At 37.0% G+C, this 13,377-nt stretch overlaps 1 non-coding gene across 1 annotated transcript; it reads right to left on the bottom strand.

The window, feature by feature from the left end:
• Positions 1 to 8,151: 8,151 nt before the first annotated feature.
• LOC117702551 (5S ribosomal RNA) lies at positions 8,152 to 8,271 on the bottom strand. The gene has a single exon (XR_004606075.1). It is a non-coding gene; the product is annotated as a 5S ribosomal RNA (ribosomal RNA).
• Between the last annotated feature and the right edge of the window lie 5,106 nt (positions 8,272 to 13,377).

Genomic DNA, 13,377 nt, shown 5'->3' with positions numbered 1-13,377 from the left:
ATAAGCCTCTTGCTTTTGCATCGATTTGCATCTCAGTTTCTCACTTGGGGGCATATTGAAGTCAGTACCACTGACAGAGGATTGGGGTCTTACAGACTGAACCTCTGAACCTGTAAGCCAGCCCAATTAAATGTTGTCCTTTATAAGACTTGCCTTGGTCATGGTGTCTGTTCACAGCAGTAAAATTCTAAGTAAGACAACTACCAAAACAGAAATATAAACACCAACTGAGTACCCAAACCTTTGATCTACTATCTGTCCTACCATTGGAGGGTAATGGTAGTATAAAACTTGTGGGAGTAACCAACCAATGTCTAATTTGATTCATGGCCCAATTCATGATATGGAACCCATACCCAACACTGCTTCAGTGACATAGTACCAGAGTCCAGATAGCCCAGAGATGCAGATAAAGCCAAATACTACTGATCTAAACAAGTAAAGTAGAAAAATGACACCTAACAATATTTTGTTTTATACTCATAGTTTGGAGCATTATTCAGCTATCACCAGAAAAACATTGTCTGTAGCATTTGGGAGTATGACCAATCCAGCTCAGTCAGTCAACAGGCTCAAGGGAGGGAGAGAGGATCACAGAAAGAAAAGACAATTAGACAACATAACATGACTCAAGCAAGTACTGAAGCTTAAACAGGTTAATTTTTTCCCAGTCTGCTTTTATATGGTATAAAAATAGGGTCAATTCTTAGACCAATGACAAAGTAGTCAAACAAGGCATTAACCAAAGTAATCAAACAAGCCAATAAACAAAGTCCCATAGTCCCTGTGCCTAGGGGCTTATCAGGATCACTAAGATAACAGGAATACCATACATTCCTTTGCTGTGTTTACCTTGAGCTTTGTATTATCCAAAATGTAAATATTTTTATCTCAGTCTATTCCCTTCTTTTCCTAGCCCAAAGTAAATATTCTTGACAATATCCTAGAAGTGGCATCAAGGGCTCTCCTCAGGAACTGAGAAATGTAAGCTGAGACCCAGAAACATAAGCTTAAGCAGAGAAACATATCCCAAGGCGAAACACATCCTGCCAGCTGCAGCTGCTGGGAGTCACCAATCCTGCTGTATTCTTTTCTGCACTCAGGAGATACCGTTTCCCAGCAAGCCTCCCACCAAAATGGCCCTTGGGATTCACGTAGCACTGTTTCTGGAAATACCACAAATAGTACTAATCATTACTCTTCTGTAGAAGCAGTTAATTAACAGTCAACAGACATTGCTCATGACCAGATATTCTCCAGATGGCTGGGTCAGAACCATTGTGGCCTTGGCGCCTAAAACAAACCAGTCATTTTAAAAGTCAACTTCCCCATAAACCTCTTACCCAGTCATATAATGCCAAAGCTTAGAAACTCCTGCTTGTGATTTTTTTTTTTTCCTTTAAAAACCCCTATCCTTAGATCCCGGGGTTGCTTTCCTACTCTGTTGCAGCAGGAAGGTTTGTGGCCTAAACGCTCGAGCTTGAATAAAGACTCTCATGTGCTTGCATCAGAATTGTGGTTCCTGGTGGTCTCTTTGTGGTTTTTGCAATCTGGGCACAACAGAACAAGTATAGAGACCCACAGCAAAACACTCCACACACATACATGGAGCAAGAAACCTTGGGACACATAACTAACCTGTATGTCTCCATCAAATATCTTGCCAAAGAGCTCAGGAAACCCTGTCGAAGACCATTCTGAAGGAATGGAAAAGATAGAGGAGACAGAGGACATCAGGAAAACAAGGTCCTCTAAAGCAACTTAGCAAAGCTGATATAAACTTATAGAGACTAAAGCAGCAATCACAGGGCCTACCTGGGCCTGTCCTAGTTCCTCAGCATTTATGCGGAAGAGTTCAGTTAGTACCTTTATATTACTCTTGAAGGTGTATATGAGTGGATCTCTGATTCTTGCGCCTTCTCTTGGAGTGCTTTTATTTTTCTGTTGTCTAACTTTGACATGATGGTTTTTGTCTTATCATATTATTTTATTTTGTTACTGTTGTATCTGTTTGTTTCTAATAAGAGACAGAAAGATAATGGATATGGATGCAAGAGGTGGTGTGGAAGAATTGGACTGGAAGGATGAAAACTGTTCAGATTATACTGTATGAGAAAATAATCTGTGCTTAATAAAAAAAGGAAAAAAAAGATAATAAAAAGTGTGTGTGTGTGTGTGTGTACACACGTGCGCGCGCATGCCTGCATGTGTGTCCTTGTGTTGTTCTTGTGTTGTGAGTGTGGTTATGCATGGAGGCAGTAGAAATGTAGAGTGTCTTACTCAATTTATTCTCCATTTTATAGGTTTTAATGAAGGATCTGTCACTGAGCATGGGGCTTTCTGCTTGCATAAAGTATCTGTCTAGAAAGCCTTGTGATCCTGCACAGTGGTGCTTAGATTACAAGCACCACAAAAAGGTTTTTCTTAGGGTATTGAGTATACTAATTTACGTCCTCACGATTTCCTGGTAGGTAAACACTTTACCAAGTGAGCAGCCCCCATGTGTTTATCCTTTAATCTTCTTTTTTAAAAACAGGGAAGACACAGTCACCATTGTAGACATTTTGAGGATATCCCTGTGTTAAATGGGAATAGAGATGAACTCAATTCATCTCTATTCTCCTTCATTAACACAGGAAAGTTGGTAAGCTTTGCAATTTAACCTATGAGGAAAAGGGTGTTGATTCAGATCTAAAAACCTGTTTCCCTGTGATCCATTCTGTTGTGATCTTTGACCCACTACTTAATCCTGTGTGTCTTTAAGATGGGCTATATATACCAACCAGAATGAGGTAGTGGTACCTATTGGCTGAAAAAAACCATCTTTGTCAAGCAGCAGTTTACTTGAAAAGCAATATGTAATAGTTATTTTAAAATTAAAACAAACAGTATAGTATGTTGAATTAATTATTAATTAATAAATCCCAGTGTGAGGTTTGCTACCTGCCTCAATGGTTTATGTTCCTGAATGAAACACACACACACCCAGCCATTATGTTTTAATGTGTCTTACGTATCATAATAACTGGGCAGCTGCCTAGCCTCCATGGTGCTAGAATCTATGTCCCACAAATAATTCCAAGTTACTACTTACTATATTCTATGTTGTACCAAGACTCCTCAAGACCCAGTTGGACAGCCCTCTGGGCCAAGCTCTCCAGGGATCCTTCACATGACAGCTATGTCTCTCTGTCCTACACTCCTTTCAGGCATGGTGTCCTTCCTCTTCTCCACATTCTCCCAGAATTGCTGATCTCTCTCTCTTCTCTTTCCTCCCAGTCCCAAGCTTGGGAATCCTAAAATCCTGCCTTTGTTTGTCCTCCCCAGCTATTGGCTACTGGCATCTTTATTTACCAATCAGAACAACTGGAGGCAGGTTTCCAAAAGCTATGTGTAGAACTTCTTGTGCAAACAGTTTTTGGAAAACATAATTAGCATTCGTGATACAAGCAATTACAATGGCATTTAATAAATTTATGTGTATGAAAGGCAGGCAGTGGTGGAGGTAGTAGCAGCAGCTCCTTGAATCGCAGCAGTTGGGACAGCTGGGGATTTTTTTACTTGAAGGCCAACGTCGTCTACGGAGTTAAGTTCCAGGACAGTCAGGGCTACACAATGAAACCCATTCTTGAAAAGTCAAAAAATTATGATAAAAATACCCTACCCTCTCTGGCTAAGAAATGTGATATCTTCCTGTGTCCTAGAATAGCAAGTTAACTTTACTTTTGTTTTCTTAAAAGTATTTTGAAGCAAGTTTAAATAGTATTAGTTTAGTTCTTGTTTTTTTTATTTATTCCTAGCTACTTAATTTTAGAAACCTTGTTCATTTTTTTTTTTAAACTGACTAAATATGGTATAAAGTGATGGTTTTCTATATGCATACTTTGTGGAATGACTGAGTGAAACTAATTAGCAAGAATTGGCTTCTAGGTTTATTTTGTGGTGTGAACATTTAACAATCACTATTAATAATTTGTAGACCTGCAATGCATTGTTATTAACTATAGTCATCACATTATGGGACACAAGCCCTGAATTCATTTCTCTGACTGATAGGATTCTAACCCCTTATTTCCACATTTGCAACCAACATTTAACACTTCATTTTTTATTTTTTCAGGTTTTCATTTAAATATTTTTCGTGCAATGCATTTTGATATTATTCCTTTGCATCTCACAACTCTTTGAGGTACTCAGCACCTCCTGACCCACCAAAATTTATCTTCTTTATCTCTTCCACTCTTTCAAGAAAACAAAACTAAAACAGCTATTTTATGTGCTTGAATTTCACCATACCTGAATTTTATGTGTTTTTATTTATGTCTGAATACTATTTTATTGCTTTGATGCATATAATATTTCTATATTTATTTATCCATTGATAGATGCTTTGGTTCATTACGTATCTTAATTTGATAAATATTGCTATAACAGACATGGGAGCACATTATCATTTTAGCATATTGATTTCAATTCCTTTGCCAATATATGCAATAGGGAGATTGCTGGATTATATATCTATGTCTTTTATGAGGACCTTACATACTTTTTCTATGATATCTGTGCTAAGTTGCATATCCACCAACAATAGATAAGAATTCCCTCTTCAACATGTCCTCACCTCCAATTACCTATCTCCTTGATAATGGCCACTCTTGCTGGAGTAAAATAATTTTTTTACTGTAGTTTTTAGTTTTGCTTTTCTTACAAGAAATGATGCTGAGAATATCCATGTTTGTTGCTTATTTATGTTGTCTTTTTCTTGGAGAAATTTCTGTTAAATCTGTCAGTCATTTATCAATTGGTTTGTTTTCTAACTATTAAATTAAGTGTGTTATATGATTGGCCATTAACCTTGTGTTGGATGAATGGTTTCTAAATATTTTCTCTCATTGCATAAATTGTGCCTTCTCTCTGTTAATTGTTTCTTTTGACATCTGGGAGCCTTTTAAGTTTGATGCAATTAAGTTTGTCTAGTTGTAGTTCTGTTGCCATTCTAATCAATTTAAAAGTGTGTTTAAAATAGAAGTGTTCAGTCAACTATTATAAACACATTACATGTATAGTTTAATTATATATATTCATATATATGTAATTTAAAAATTGATTAAAAGCAATTTCAAAATGAAGAAAGCCTTCAATGTTACTAGCCACATTTCTGGTATGCATTTATTTTTCTATACACTGGATAGTGATACTGAGCATACACATCATTTTAGGAGGTTCTTTTGAATGAACTGCTGAAGTGTTGTACAGAATGCATCTTAGTACTTTGAATACTGATGCCTTGGTTTAAAAAAAAAATCTGTCAGTTTTTGATATTTTACTCTCAGGAAGGATCTTGCAGAATTCTTGGCATGTGTGTTTTACCATGTGGAAAATGAATTGCTAAAGGGTTTAAAGCAGGAAGGTCATCATGTGTTCACATTAGACAAATAACAAGTGGAGGACTTGGCACAAGGAATGGAATCTAGGGATACAAAGATCTGGTAGGAGATACCCTTTACAGTTTGAGGATGGAGGATTGTTTAAGATATTAATTTATATGATTTTACTTTAATAATGTAAAATCATGTAGACATTCAAACTTAGGCTCAAGAACATGAAGAATGTGGGATATCATAGACAGGGTTAACAAGGAAGATTTTCCCAGGTATGGCACCCAGAGGTTAAAAGTGAAGATCTCTGACTAGTTCTAACTATTGCATTTTGAAGGCCTAATCAATTCTGTCCTATAAAGTTTCTGACCACTTGCCTGGCCAATGAATGCAGCTAGTGCTTTAAATTACATGGGACTGTCAGCTTTTCTTTGTGTTCTCAAGTGGCTAGATTGCTAATGACAATAGAGAAGATAAAAATTTCTTTCTAATTAGCAAAGGAAGATTTAAAATTCTTCTATTAACATCTCAAATCCTTGTATATTTTAGAAATGTATAGTCTGATCTTTAAAAGCGCTCTGGCTGCTATTCCTTATCACAGTGACTGCTACTGTAGATGGAGACTTGTCTACTATGAGAACTAAGTTAATCATTTCTAAGTCTAAAATAAGATAAGTGACTCACATGTTTAACTGAAGCTAAAAGGGAGAAGCAGATTGTATTTCACTGGAATAATATCTTAACATTGCCAATTAACCAGGAACATAATAAATAGCTATAACATTGTTTTGGAACAACACTTGTAAAAGGCACATTTTAATATTTTAGGTTCTTTTATGCATCCTGGATATAAGAATGAACTATCAAGTCTTTGGGTTAAAATAGGATAGAGGTAGAGGACTGTATTAGTGGATTTTTCTGTTGCTTTGATATTCTAACAAAAGCAATGTAATCCTTACCCTCGAAGTTTGAGGGTAAGGGAAGGATTAATATACTAGGGAAGTCAAGGCAGCAGGAACATGGAACAGCTGATGACTTTGCATCTACAGTGAAAAAATGAGTAACGAATGATCAAACAAAACTTTCTATTTTCAATGCAATTGAGTACCCAAGCCTAGAGAATGGTGCTGCCCACTTTAAGAGGAATTTTCCCACTTGCATTAACCCATCAAGATAAGCACTCACAGATATGGTCAGAGGCTAACCTAAGCAAGAAAATCTCTCTCATAAGTGTGCCTTGAGGACTGCTTCTGCTGTAGTCTTCATCCACAAACTTCTTTCATAATTTACTGTTGCAATCTTTCCCCATAATTTAGTTAAATCTATAGGAAATGGAAGGTGATGGTAAGAAGGAGTGTCAGAATATTAAGCTAAAAGGGTCATTTGGAGTTTTAAAACATGTATAATTGAATTTATTTTGAATTACAGTAATCGGGTTTCTGCCACCAGCAAATTCCAGCCCCCAGAAGCTGACAAGATCACTTATATCACAGGCCCACTTGTGCTTTTCAGATGGTGGCTGTATGAAGATTCACAGTACTTTGAAAAAGTCACTTGACTGTCTGAGTGTTTACACATTTCTGATGGAGAATTTCTAGAACCTGGGTTTCAGGCTGATTGTTTTTCTTCCTAGTGCTCAGAGGTCTTTGTGATACTCAGCGAATGAACTAGGTCAGGATGCTTTCTCACTGTGAATTCCACCATTAAAGCAGAATTTGGCTTTTTCCCCCAGAGGCTTTGAAAAGAGAAAGAAAACACTTTTTTTAATGGGTTTAGAAATAAGACACAGAGAGAAATTCTTTCCAGATATCTTTGCTGTGTTCACTTTTCCTCAAAACAAATCATTTTGCTAAGAAAGGGGCAAGAAATAAAAGAAAGAAGAGAGTTGAGAGTTTAAATTAAAAAAATAAATTTTGGCAGTTTAAAGTCTGTTCCCCATTTCTGGTAAGTACTTACTTACGCATCATTAGCTATTTGACGTGACAGATTGGGAGAAAAATTAGATCCTGGAGCATGAGCACACAGCCAATTAAACATCAATCATAAAGGAAACGGAGCCTCTGGGTAATTGTGATTTATGGGGAAACAGGATCCAATTTACAAAATTATCTATTTAAATTTAATTATTGCACAGTGGCAAGAACACAACCTTTTAATAATATCTCATTCCTTGTTTTGATACTGTATTTCAGGAAAATCTGTAGGAAAATCTTTCTGCTATGATAACTTAGGAATCTCACATTATTGGCCTCACTTATTCTAAAACTATAACTTTGTACCTAAGCATGTACTTACAATTACTCTGGAAAGTATATGACTATGCAGAAATGAATAAAATCTAACTTTATTGTTATTAGACTTCAGTAATATTTCTGTAGTTTGTATCTTGTAAATGTCATATGCTTTTGCCTGTGTGTGTGTGTGTGTGTGTGTGTGTGTGTGTGTGTGTTTCACATGTAGGTGTTTGCATTGGCAAGAAAAGAGCATCAAATATCCTGAAATTGGTGTTACATGAGATTATTCATCATCCCACATAGGTGCTGGAAATAAAGCAAATACTCTTAAACACTGATCAATTTATCTAACCCATGACTGCATATTCTTGTAAGCTATTCTCAGCTGAGTATTGTCCAATGTCTTATATTTCACATTGTATTCCATCAGTATTTTGAGCATGATTACCTGCAGAAAATGTTTGGAGAACTCAGTAGAACAGCATTCTTCCCTGAAGAAGGCAGCATCTGTCCATGCTTCTCACTCTTTTTTTTTTTTTTATCTTCAGCACCCGGTATTCCCAGGCGGTCTCCCATCCAAGTACTAACCAGGCCCTGACCCTGCTTAGCTTCCGAGATCAGACGAGATCGGGCGTGTTCAGGGTGGTATGGCCGTAGACTATGCTTCTCACTCTTATGCTCTCATATTTAGCCTCCTTCATTTCTCACAGCTGCTTGTCCAGTTATCTCTTTAAATGTTTTCCTTACTCAGGAGGAGAAGGTTGACTCTTCCCAGAGAAACACAACTTCAGAGAAGATAGTTGGGACTTCAATGTATGATTCTGAAATAGAAAGGAGGGAGAAGATAAGACATAGGTGGATAAAAATATTGAAGAAGGGGTGATGTGAGGAAACAAAGAAATGATGAGGGAGGGATGAGGTGATGTACAAAGTGAGAGACAAGTGAAAGATAACTAGTGGCCTTTAAGCAGCTGAAAAAAAATTTGTTTTCGTCAAGAGATGAGGTGTTGTACTAGAAAAGATGACTTTTATTTAGTCATTTTCATATGGTCAATTAGACAGTGATTTGTATAAAAGTTGAGAAATATTTTGAAAAGTATCACATATAGTCTTGTAGTAGTCAGGGTTCTCTGAAGTAAAGAACTTATAAAATGAATCTCTCTCTTTCTGTCTCTGTATATATATATATATATATATATATATATATATATATATATATATATATATGTGTGTATATATACACACACATAAACACACATCTGTACTTTCATATATATATATGGGTATGTTGGGAATGTGGGAAGTGAGGCCAGGCTGAACTCATTCATCAGGTAATATTCTTTCTTTATCAAGACAATAACTCCAAAAATGTTCCATAAACTTCCCAAATAGCACCACTAGCTGGGACCAAGTGTTCAGATATAAGCACTAGTGGGAGGCATTTTTCATTCACTTATCCATGGAGAACATTAAGGTTCTTTGCCATGTGTGAGAATGCAGCTAGTTTCCAATTTTGCACATATTAGATTTTACATGCCCTTACCTTAGAGAAGAGATTTAGAGCTTTAATAAAAGTTTAAGAAGGTTTGCAATATCATTTGGTGACTTTTTTCTCAGGCGTAAGCATTTTAATTTGAGGAAAACTCTTTTGTATAAGTCGTCACAGAAGAACATGCATTGGTTACATTAGATAGCTTGCCAGGCATCTGAGGCTAACGGGCACCTGGGATTGTGCCAGACCCGCTCCCCCCCCGCCCCCGTTTTCAGGTTAGTCATAGAAATAGGTAGCAATCTGAAAATTCAACCACAGAGGACATTTGGTGACTTGATCTAGGATCCTGGAGAAACAGCCAAAACCCAGATTCTGAAATTGAAATTAGAATCTGCTTGTGGAAAGCAAGTATCTGATGAGTTGAAAGTTAACTGTTTACCCTCTTTCTCTTTGGTTTTCCGACTCTACTTCTTTTTTAAATTAAAAATATTTCATGTATGTGCATTCTGTTTCTGTAATTTCCTACCTTCCTAAAGCCTCCCCCCAACTTCCACTCAAATTTATAGACTCTTTTAAAATTATTATTGTTACATACATAGACATTTACATGAATACATAAGTTCAAACCAATTTCTTTTTCATATAATTATTAATATTTATTTGATATATATCTTATACACTATATTTTGATTAAATTCTTTTTCATGCTACAACTACAACTCCTCCCAAATCCGTTTCATCTCTCTACCCTCCCAACTTTATGCCTCTTTCTCTCTCTTCTTCTCTCCCCCTCTCCCCATCCCCCTGTCTCCCTGTCTCCCTCTTTCCCTCTCCACCCCCTCTCCAAAAGAATCAATTAAAAAAACAACAAAAAGCCTAAGAAAAATAAAACATAAAGGACACAAACACCAAACACCTATGGACTATATGTTTTTAGCTGCGTTCTCCTGGGTATTAGGTCTGCACTGGGGTTTAGTTGATGTACCCACTGACATTGCATTGGAGAAAACTGATTTCCCTTTTACCAGCAAGTATCAATTACAAAAGATTCTTGGTTAAGGGTGGGACTTTGAATCTGCTTTCCATTCTCAATGCTGGGATTTTGTTTTGTTTGAACCTGTGCAGATCTTGTGTATGCTGGCATAGTCTCTCTGATGTCACTGAAATCCTGTTATATCTCAAAGGTATTGTTTCCATGGACCGACTCTTCGTTGCTGAGACTACCTTACTTTCAGCCAGCTTTGATCCACTCCTGGTTCTTTAGTATGATATTTGCGGCTTCATCATAATGTTTGTCTTCTCAGGCAGTTCAGTAAATATATTTTGTGTACAAAGCAGGATTTAACATGAGTGTTGCATATATATTGATATGAGTGTCACACAAATGATAATAAATTACAGAAATACCACAATTATGAAAGTAGAAACAATTCTTTATCAATATTATGCCCTTCATTTCCCTTTCTCTATTGCTGAGAGTCAAGTTTTTTTCTATCAGTCCACTCCTAATAGATCCTAAAATATATATTGGATAAAAGAATCTAAAGTGTTATAAGTGGATAACGGCTTCTATGGGTGACCATACATTTGTCCCAGGCCACTTCCTTCTTTGGGGTATCTCATTCTTTCCCTTTTAGTGACTCACATTCTTGTTCATGCTACAGGTACACAATACAGAAATTAGATGGAGATTCATGATCTAGTTGAGAGATCTTTTTCTTATTCATACAGTGTTATTCCCTTTCTATAGTGATTAAGTTGTAGATAAATACCTAGTTCCTACCTAGCTCCTAGTCTGTACTGGCCAATCATGGTTTCCCTTGTTTTTGTCTTTTTTTTTTTTTTTTTCTATCAGAGACAGGATGGCACCACTCCTTTCTGATATTTGAGAGATAGTGAACATAAGGAACATAAGCCCATTTTTGCTAATGTTTAGGTTTGCAATTTTAGAGACTTTACCTAAGATACGAATAGCTGGCACATTGGAGAGCTGGATAAATCCTACAGAGTTCAAGTTCCTGCTTCCAGTTTTCTCTTGTATTTATTCTTTTATTTTCTGACAAATGCCTCTTTCTCTCACTTTCATTTTTTCTTAAGTTTTAGCTAGTTTTTTTACTAACATATTTTCATAAAGAATTAACTCTAGCATATTTTTATTTCTCTAAAGGACATGGATGGTAAGATGGTAACATTGAGGCAGCACGGTAAATAGAAGGGAGTGGCTTTGGCCAGTGGTCATGCTGATGCTTCTCAATTTCTACAACACCAGAACTAGTGAACTATTCAGGGTCTTAGAGGAGAATTAGGTTAAACCTGCATTAAATGATTCTTCCACTGTATGTTCGATGACTCTGTCCTTTTGCAGTATCAACTCAGTATGGCAGGATCCTGAGAAGACTCTTTTGGTCATATGAAATGCTGTTCTGGGATTTTCCATGCCCAGGATTTTCCGAGAGTATGGAAGTTTTTCATTAGGTGATGCTTGGGAAAATTTCCAAAGAAAGCACTTTAGCTAGATGGCATAGTGCAAACAAATTTCTCAAGCATAGGAACCAAGCATCTTGGGAACCATAAAGTCTTTTTTTTTTTTTTTTTTTTTTTTTTTTTTGGCTTCTAAGTCTTATAAACTCATGTTTGGAAAGCAATAGGCAAGTTCAAAATATTATAGTTGCATAAAATGTCATGTGTATTCTACTCACACAGAGCAGAGTTCATTCCTTGACACTCAGGTGATGAAATATATACTGCAGCTTTTCATCTTTGGACTTGGTGTTTCTGTAATGAACTTGAAGAACATTCTGTGAAAGGACTCTCTCTAAATCTCATGTGTAACCAAGCAGGTGATTGATGGGCTGACAGAGGTATTTAATGTCTAGAATCATACTTTAAGATGCTACTATAACTTTCTCAGGTTATGTAACCACCAAATTCTTTTTATACTGTATCATTACATTACAAATCACTCCATGCTTTAGTGACTTAAAGTTCTAGCTATATTCATCGGCTTATGATTTTTCTGGGTCAGCAATTCAGATGGAATTTTGTGAGGAAGGCTTTTCTATGCTTTATATTAAGAGCTATGGCTGGAACATTTGAAGTGTTAGATGGAATCACTTATGCTCCCAAATCATTCGTGTTTGGTAAGTGATAGAAGTTGTTAGCTAGAACCTTACCTGTAGTTGCTCTCCATGGCTTGAATTTCTTCAAAAATTTGGTGCCTGGACTACAAGAAATGACAAGGAGAAAAAGAGAGGTGCAGAGAAGGCAGAGGGGAGAGGAGGAGGGCAGTGAGAAGCTGTATTTCCATTTACGGCCTAGACTTAGTCATTAATAATGCTTTTAACTTCTGTTTCTGCTTTTATGAGACAGCATTTCATGTGAATTAAACTAGGCTTAAACTTGCTATGTAGCTGAGGATGACTTTGTGCTTCTGCTCTTGTTTTACATCCTGACTCCCGAGACTCCATGTATATGTCACTGTGTCTGGCAAAGAGAACAATATTTTTGTCATTTTGTTTTAGAAAAACGTGATTCAAGGAGGTAGTGTGTAGAAATAGATCCTATTTCTTCATGAAGATATATCAATGTTACAGTGTATAAAGAGTATCTCAAATGGGATGTAAGACCTCTTTTTCCCTCTCTCTCCCTCTCTCCTTCTTGCTCTGTCTCTGTCTTTCTCTGTGTCTGTCTGTCTGTCTCTCCCTCCCTCCCTCCCTCCCTCCCTCCCTCCCTCCCTCCCTCCTTCCCTCCCTCCCTCCTTCCCTCTATGTATGTGTGTGTGTGTGCATGTGTGTGTGTGTGCATGTGTGTGTGTGTGTGTGGTGTGTGTGTCTGTGTTTGTGTTAATGTTAAGGTAGGCTCTAACTTAAAAAAATAGTTCCTGGGTTTTTTGTTTGTTTGTTTGTTTGTTTTCAGAGTTTCATCTGCTTCTAGGCTATACTGGAACCCTTGGAACAAATGACACAGCAAGAAAAAATGGTAGGGAATAATTTCCTAAAACTCAGAGTTCTAGCAATCAAAAACAGTCTATGGAAGATATTTTACAATCTAAGTGTGGTGCGGTGAGCTATGTGAGACAGCTGGGCGCCTGGTTGAATGAGCTTTGAATCCTGGAGAACCCCCTGGGATGGAAAGTGTTCAGCTTTGTTCCTGGGCCCCTGGCTGTCTCAGCTTCAGCCCTCCACAGCCCCTCCCACAGAGAGAGCTCTATGGCCAACCAAACCAATAAGGGTTACCTGCTGCCAAACCTTAACCCACCCCAAACTGTATATAT

Source organism: Arvicanthis niloticus, unplaced genomic scaffold (assembly GCF_011762505.2).
Source record: "Arvicanthis niloticus isolate mArvNil1 unplaced genomic scaffold, mArvNil1.pat.X pat_scaffold_971_arrow_ctg1, whole genome shotgun sequence".
Taxonomy (NCBI): Eukaryota; Metazoa; Chordata; class Mammalia; order Rodentia; family Muridae; genus Arvicanthis; species Arvicanthis niloticus.
This window is presented reverse-complemented; position numbering and strand designations above follow the sequence as displayed.